We start from the raw sequence: 8,120 nt of genomic DNA, 5'->3' as shown, positions 1-8,120 counted from the left end.
TTCCCCCAGTTTGTCATTTGTCTTATATGTTGATTTACAGTGTTTTTCCTTGCAGAAGTTTTTGATTTTTATATAGTTGGCTTTATCAATCTTTTTTTACAGCTTTTTGATTTTTGAGTCATGGTTAAACTTTCTCCACTACGAGATTATAAATTCTCTCATGTTTTCCTCTAATGCCTTTTTGGCTTTATTTTGATCTTTCTAAAATTTAAATATTTTATCCCTTGGGAGCTCATCCTGGTGCTCAGTGTGAGGCATGGATCTAATTTTTTTTTCTTAGTTGGCTACCTAGGTGTCCCAACACCATTTATTAAAGAGTCCATTTTCCACTTTGAGAGGACACCTTTATCAAACACTAAATTCTCACGTGCAATTAGGTCTATTTCTGGACTTTCTATTATAGTCCATTGGTCTGTTTGTTGCTTCCTGAACCAAATCAAGTGGTTTTAATTATTATTTTCTGTTCTGTTTTGTATAGTTTTGAGACTGAGTCTTGCTCTGTTGCCCAGGCTGGAGTGCAGTGGTTTGATCTTGGCTCACTGCAACCTCTGCCTCCCGGGTTCAAGGAATCCTCCTGCCTCAGCCTCCCAAGTAGCTGGGATTATAGGCACCTGCCATCACGTCTGGCTAATTTTTATATTTTCAGACAGACGGGGTTTCACCCTGTTGGCCAGGCTTGTCTCTAACTCCTGACCTCAAGTGATCTACTCACCTCGGCCTCCCAAAGTGCAGGGATTACAGGTGTGAGACACCATGCCCAGCCTTGTTTATTTATTTATTTATTTATTTATTTATTTATTTTTATTTTATTTTATTTTTTTGAGATGGAATCTCATTCCATTGTCTAGGAGGCTGGAGTGCAGTGGCATGATCTCAGCTCACTGCAGTCTCTGCCTCCTGGGTTCAAGCGATTCTCCTGCCTCAGCCTCCTGAGTAGCTGGGACTATAGCTGCCTGCCACCAGGCCAGGCTAATCTGGCTAATTTTTGTATATATATTTTTTAAGACGGAGTCTCACTCTGTTGCCCAGGCTGGAGTGCAGTGGTACGATTTCGGGTCACTGCAACCTCCAACTCCCGGGTTCAAGCAGTTCTCCGCCTCCGTCTACTAAGTAGCTGGGACTATAGGTGCGCACCACCACACCCAGGTAATTTTTGTATTTTTAGTAGAGACAGGATTTCACCACGTTGGCCAGGCTGGTCTCGAATTCCCGACCTCAGGTGATCCGCCTGCCTCGGCCTCCCATACTGCTGGGATTACAGACGTGAGCCACCATGCCTGGCTCTTAAGTTTTGTATTTTAGAGATGGGGGTTTCACCATTTTGGCCAGTCTGGTCTTCAACTCCTGCCCTCAAGTGATCCACTTGCCTTGGCCTCCGAAAGTGCTGGGATTACAGGTGTGAGCCACCCCGTCCAGCCCCAAGTTGTTTTAATTTTTGAGGCTTTAAATATTGTTAACTAACAGTAGTCAGTGAGTGTTGCCTTTTCTTTTTTTTTTCCAGAATTTTTCTGGCATTCTTTTTCTTTCTCTCTCTTTCTGTCCTTTTTTGTTTGTTTTTGGGGGTGGGGAACCTCAGGAGACCTCATGGGATTTATGCTCTTGTAGGGAAAAAAAATCAATAATTATACATCATTTGGTAGTGGCTAAGAAAACAAATAAAGCAGGTAAAAGAGCAGAAGGCAACTAAGGGGCAATATTTAGATGGGCTGCCAGGGAAGCCCCTAGATGAGGGGGAGATACCTGAGTGAAGGAAGGGAGACCATGTGGCTACCTGGGGGAAGACATGCCTGGCAGGACCAAGGGCAAATGCAGAGGCCTGAGGCAGGCGCACGCCTGGCATGCTGAAAAACAGCAAGGTGGCCAGTGCAGCTGGAAGGGAGTGATCAGAGCGGAGAGTGGGAGGCAGTGAGGTAGATCATGCAGGGCCTCGTAGGTCACAGCAAGGACACTGGCTTTTCCTCTGACACCAGGAGCCATGGGGGGGCGGGGGTTGAGCAAAAGAGTGACATGTTCTGACCTCCGTTTTAACAGGATCACTCAGGCTACTGCGTGGAGCACAGACTGCTGGGGTGAGGGCAGTGGCAGGGAGGGCAATAGGATTTGGGATGGGTGAATAAATTGTAACTTGGTTTTCTTGTCCGTTTTCCCCCACCAAACTGTGAGCTTTGCAAGGACAGGCCCTGAGCTTACTCAGCTCCACGAGCCAAGTGCCAGGCCCAAAGTAGGCGCGGATAAACACTGTGTGAGGAAGAAGGGTGGGAGGACAGAGGAGGAGACAGAAGGAGGCAGGAGAGGCAGAACCCCCTGGGAAATGGCTCTGCAAAGGCCACAGAAAGAAGAGGAAGCAGACAAGATGACAGCCTGTTCCCCAGCAGGAACCAAGGCCAGGAAGGGCTGAAGCTGGGGAGCTGGGCCCCCAACCCAATGCCTGCCCAACCCCAGATCTGTGGCCCCCATCAGTAATCAGGTTATGTGCAGTTTATGCTGGAGTTCTGCCAACAAAGAGACCCTGGCCGGAGGGTGGGTGGAGATCTGTTCCTCAAGGTGAGGTGGCCTGGCAGAGAGGAGAGCAGTTTTCCTGAATCCTTGCACACAGAGACCCTGAGAAAGGATAATTCGCCCCCTTTATAGACGGTAAGTTGAGGCTTCATGAAAGAAACAGACCTAAGGTGATACAGCAAATAGGTGGCCCGGCCTAGCTTCAGGGGCTTGGCCTCTCCAAAACCCCTCCTTAGCCACTGCCTAATTTGGTCTGGGTCCCCCTGCAGTTTTAGGGAGTGACCAAGTACAGATGGAAGGGATGACTCCTGTTATTCAGCCAGCTCTTAGCTGCTGCCAAAGCACAGCTGGTGAGTCCTCACTGTGGGCGGGACCCAGCCTGGGGAACAAAAGCCACAGGACACTTCAAGACCTCATGAGGCTTAAGAAAGAATTGGCCTGGAAGTAGGGCAAGTAGACAAGAGGCACCAAACTGAGGGGCAGAGGAAAGAGGTCAGGCTTTGAAGTTAGACCTGGCTTTGCCACTATCTTGCTGTGTTATCTTAGGTAACTAGCACCTCAGTTTGTGCATCTGTAAAATGGGAAGAGCAACTCCTGTTTTATAGGGCTGGCATGGGGGTTGAATGGGGCAACAGAAGTCCAGTCTGAAAGTGCTTCGTTCTTAGCCTCCCCACTCCCAGACTGGGGACCTGCTATCCCTGTATTCAGCAGATGCTGGTTGGCTGCTCCTGGGCAAAAGGGAAATGGGCTATGATGGTGTCTCAAGTCCCAGGCCTACAAATAGATCCAGGCTGTGGGGGATCTGGCCAGTGCTGACACCTAGGGGCTCTTTCAGGGCCAGGTGAGCCTGCACATGCCCTCAGGACAGTTGAGTAAGTCCTGGCTCTGCACCAAGTACCTCAGGCAAGGTAATCACTCTCTCTGGGCCTCAGCTCCTGGGAATCTCTTGGGCAATGGTTGGGGGTGGGCAGGAATCAGAGGTCTTCTAATTGCAAATGGAGTGGGCTGCTTCAAGAGTAGTGAGCTCCCGGCCGGGTGCGGTGGCTCAAGCCTGTAATCCCAGCACTTTGGGAGGCCGAGACGGGTGGATCACGAGGTCAGGAGATCGAGACCATCCTGGCTAACACGGTGAAACCCCATCTCTACTAAGAAATACAAAAAACTAGCCGGGCGAGGTGGCGGGCGCCTGTAGTCCCAGCTACTCGGGAGGCTGAGGCCGGAGAATGGCGTGAACCCGGGAGGCGGAGCTTGCAGTGAGCTGAGATCCGGCCACTGCACTCCAGCCTGGGCTACAGAGCGAGACTCCGTCTCAAAAAAAAAAAAAAAAAAAAAAAAAAAAAAGAGTAGTGAGCTCCCTGCTTCTGGAGGTACGTAAGCAATGTAAGCAGGGACTGGACAAGCACTGGGTAGAGATTCACTTGCTCATTAATTCAATAAACTCCTATTGAGATTCTATTTTGGGCCAGGGCCTGTGGCCATCGTTGTCATTAGGAGATATAGTGACAAGGCATCTTTACTCTCCTGTAACTTACATTTTTTTTTTTTTCAGAGTTTCCCTCTTGTTGCCCAGGCTGAAGTGCAAAGGCACGATCTTGGCTCACTGCAACCTCTGCCTCCCAGGTTCAAGCGATTCTCCTGCCTCCGCCTCCCAAGTAGCTGGGATTACAGGGATACGCCACCACGCCCAGCTAATTTTGTATTTTTAGTAGAGACGGAGTTTCTCCATGTTGGTCAGGCTGGTCTTGAACTCCTGACCTCAGGTGATCCGCCCACCTCAGCTTCCCAAAGTGCTGGGATTACAGGTGTGACCCACAGCACTCAGCCCTTTTTTTTTGAGATGGAGTATCACTCTGTCGCCCAGGCTGGGGTGCAGTGGTGCAATCTCAGCTCACTGCAACCTCCGCCTCCCACGTTCAAGAGATTCTCCCTCCCTCAGCCTCCTGAGTAGCTAGGATTACAGGCACCCACCACCATGCCTGGCTAAATTTTGTATTTTTTTAGTAGTGATGGGGTTTCGCCACGTTGGCCAGGCTGGTCTTGAACACCTGACCTCAGGTGATCCACCCACCTTGGCCTCCCAAAGTGCTGGGATTACAGGCGTGAGCCACCACACTCAAGTTTTTTTCTTTTCTTTTTTTAAAGACAGGGTCTTGCTCTGTTGCCCAGGCTGGAGTGCAAATGGCTTGATCTTGGCTTAACTGCAGCCTCAACCTCTTATGCACAAGTGATTCTCCTGCCTCAGCCTCCCGATTAGCTGGGACTACAGGTGCATGCCAGTATGCCCAGCTAATTTAAAAAAATTTTTAGTAGAAGCCAGGCATGGTGGCTCATGCCTGTAGTCCCAGCACTTTGGGAGGCTGAGGTGGGTGGATCACCTGAGGTCAGGAGTTCAAGACCAGCCTGACTAACATGGAGAAACCCCGTCTCTACTAAAAAAAAATACAAAATTAGCCAGGCGTGATGGTGCATGCCTGTAATCCCAGCTACTTGGGAGGCTGAGGCAGAAGAATTGCTTGAACCCAGGAGGCGGAGGTTGCAGTGAGACGAGACTGCGCCATTGCACTCCAGGCTGGGCAACAAGAGTGAAATTCCATCTCAAAAAAAAAAAATTTTTTTTTTTTAGTAGAGATGAGGTCTTGCTATGTTGTCCATGGTGGTCTTGAACTCCACGCCTCAGCAATCATCTCACCTTGGCCTCCCAAAATGCTGGGATTGCAGGTGTGAGCCACCACTGCCAACCCATAACTTACATTCTAATGGGGAGACATTAAATACTGCCAAGAAAGTGTGTGCTCCATATTGCAAGGGCTGCTCATGAAACTCCAACCTCCAACCCCTAGAGAAACTGACTTCTAAACTGATTGTTTTTTTTTTTTTTTTTTGATATGGACTCTCGCTCTGTCACTCAGGCTAGAGTGCAGTAGTGCAATCTCGGCTCACTGCAACCTCTGCCTCCTGGGTTCCAGCGACTCTCCTGCCTCAGCGTCCTGAGTGGCTGGAACTACAGGTGCATGCCACCATGCCCGGCTAATTTTTGTATTTTTAGTACAGATGGGGTTTTGCCATGTTGGCCAGGCTGGTCTTGAACTCCTGACCTCAGGTAATCTGCCCGATTTGGCTTCCCAAAGTGCTGGGATTACAGGCGTGAGCCACCACGCCTGGCCCTAAACTGAGATTTGAAGGACAAATACCAGTTAAGTAGGGAAGGGATGAGTGTTTAGGTCTGAGAGAACAACAGGTGCAAAGGCTCAGAGGCAAGAGAGACATGTATTTTCAAGGAGCTGAAAGTTCAACATGGTCAGAGGGAAGGAGGTACGAAGGGGAGTGGCTGCGCTGAGTGAGGTCAGCAGTCACTCACCAGTCCTCAAGTGAACTGAGACCCACATTAGGGGTCAGGATCCACCCTCTTCCATGATGGTCAGGGATGAGGAGTTAGCCAGGTAAAATTTGTGAGGGGATGACTCAGGGAAGAAGTGATCCCAGCAGAGGTTTGTGTCACTGGGAGAGAGGAAAGACAGCTGAAAGTTGAGTCTGGCTAGAGCCTGGCTGGGGGCTTGGCTGAGAAGAGAGACCTTGGTATTGCGGCCTGTGGGCCTTGCCAAGTGGCCTGAGGGCCATACGGAGCCACTGATGGTTTTGTGCAGGGGAGTGACTCAACCTTGGTAGGAACATGCAGGAAGGTTGTCCTGGGATGCCCTTTAAGGTCTCAGCAGACTGAAACCTCACAGAGCCTCTGTCTGGGGAGCCCAGCCATCTTAGGCACAACCTCATTCGAGCCATCAGGGAGGATAAGGAAACTCACTTGTCAGAGGAACTTCAGAGAAGTGAAGAGACAGGTTAGAGGGCCCTGAGCTGGGAGGTGGGGAGCATGGGGAAAGAAGAGGGTGAGGGCTCAGAAAGGCAAGAGCCTGGACACCAGGAGGCGGTGCCTGCTCTTAGCTGGCCCCTGACTCCATGATTTAAGAAGGCCCAGCCCCCAGGACCCTGGAGCTGGAAAGACAACGGATTCATCCTAGGATGGGGGAAGCCTCGCCCCCTGAGGTTAAGTGAAATTGCTGTAAGACACAGAGCACATCAGTGGCAGGATTAGGAAGAAACTAGTAACCCTGGAGCACCTAGCACTAGCACCCCTAGTGCAGGGTACTTCCTACCGCGCATCATCTAACGCAGGTGTCGCTTCATTTTACAGATAAGCGGACTAATGTCCAGGAGGCATGGACTCCTGTTCTGGGTTACACAGAGTTAGGGCCAAGAAACCAGGTCTGCAGGCGCCTAGTTTCCCGCAGTTCCTCTGGGTCTGAGTTTGGGGTGGTGGGGAAGAGGCGAGCGTGTCAAGGAGGGTGCGGGGGAGGGTGGGGCTGTGTTTCTGGGACTTTCCTCGCTGAGGTCAGAGGCCCCGAAATAGACGCGCTGCAGGGAGCGCCCGGAGGCCCGGTCACACCCTGTGCCCGGCCCGCCGCGGGGAGCGGTCCAGCCGCAGCGCACTAGCCCTTCGCCGTCCCACTGCCCCCCAGAACCGCGCGAGCCTCGCGAACCGCTCGGCGCCCGGTCTCCACCTCGCCGGTTTCATGAACGTGACCCGAACGACCCTGACGCCCTGAAGCCCGCGTGGCCGCCCCACCGCGCCACCGCCGTCTGCGCGGAGGCCGGGCCTCCCCCTACGCCAGCCGCTGCCACCGTCTCGACTCCGACGGCTGCGGCAGTGGGTGTAGCCACCGCGCTTGCCAATCAGGAAGTCAGGGCCGGCTCCGGACGCGCCCCTCTGTGACGTCACTCAGCCAGCCCCGGATGCCCCGCCCAGTGGCCTTGCCTGGGAAATGCGACGGGGTACCAGTGGGTGCTGGCCCTCAAAGGGTGAAAATAACTCCCATGTGAATTGCGCGCATTATAACTGCTCTAAGAAACGCAGCCAGGGCATTTTGAAATGTATTTATTCAATCACTCCTCTTCCAGCCATTTATCCGTCTGTCTGTATGTATGTCTGTCCACTCAGCCAAAGTAATTGGGCGCCTCCTGTGTGCCAGGCGCTGTACTGGGCTCTGGCTATAAAGAAAGATGAACCCTCTGCTTGTCCTCAGGGAGCTCATAATCTAGGGTGGAAGCCTGATGGTAACAAATGCTCATGCCATCGTTTTTATTGCAGTCATGATTAATTCTGGGACGGCGAGATACAGGCTGCTACAATAACCAGGTGTCTAATTTGGATTGGGGCTCAGGTCCCTGGAGAAGTTACATCCAGCCGACTCCTGAAGCAACAAGTGTTCCAGGCAGAGGGAAGAGCTTGTGCAAAGGCAATGAGGCTAGCAGGCTGGAAAATAAGGGAAAGGAAACGGAGTGAGATGAAGCTCTGGAGGTTTAGGGGAGCGAATTATTTAAGACGTTGGAGGCCATAGTAAGGAAATAGAATTTTCTTCTAAGTGCTATGGGCAGTCACTGGATACTTAGTGTTTTAAAATCTCCCTACCTCTGTGCGGAGAATAGACAGGAGTGGACATGGGAGTAAGAGTGGACACAGGGACACCTAGGAGGTGCCCTCCAGCATGGAAGGTAGTAAGCTAGATGAGAGGGAGGCTACCGTGGGTGGGACATGAACAGACTCAATAAATAATTAGGAGATACAA

Source organism: Macaca fascicularis, chromosome 1 (genome assembly GCF_037993035.2).
Source record: "Macaca fascicularis isolate 582-1 chromosome 1, T2T-MFA8v1.1".
Classification (NCBI taxonomy): Eukaryota; Metazoa; Chordata; class Mammalia; order Primates; family Cercopithecidae; genus Macaca; species Macaca fascicularis.
Note: the sequence above shows the minus strand (reverse complement) of the source record.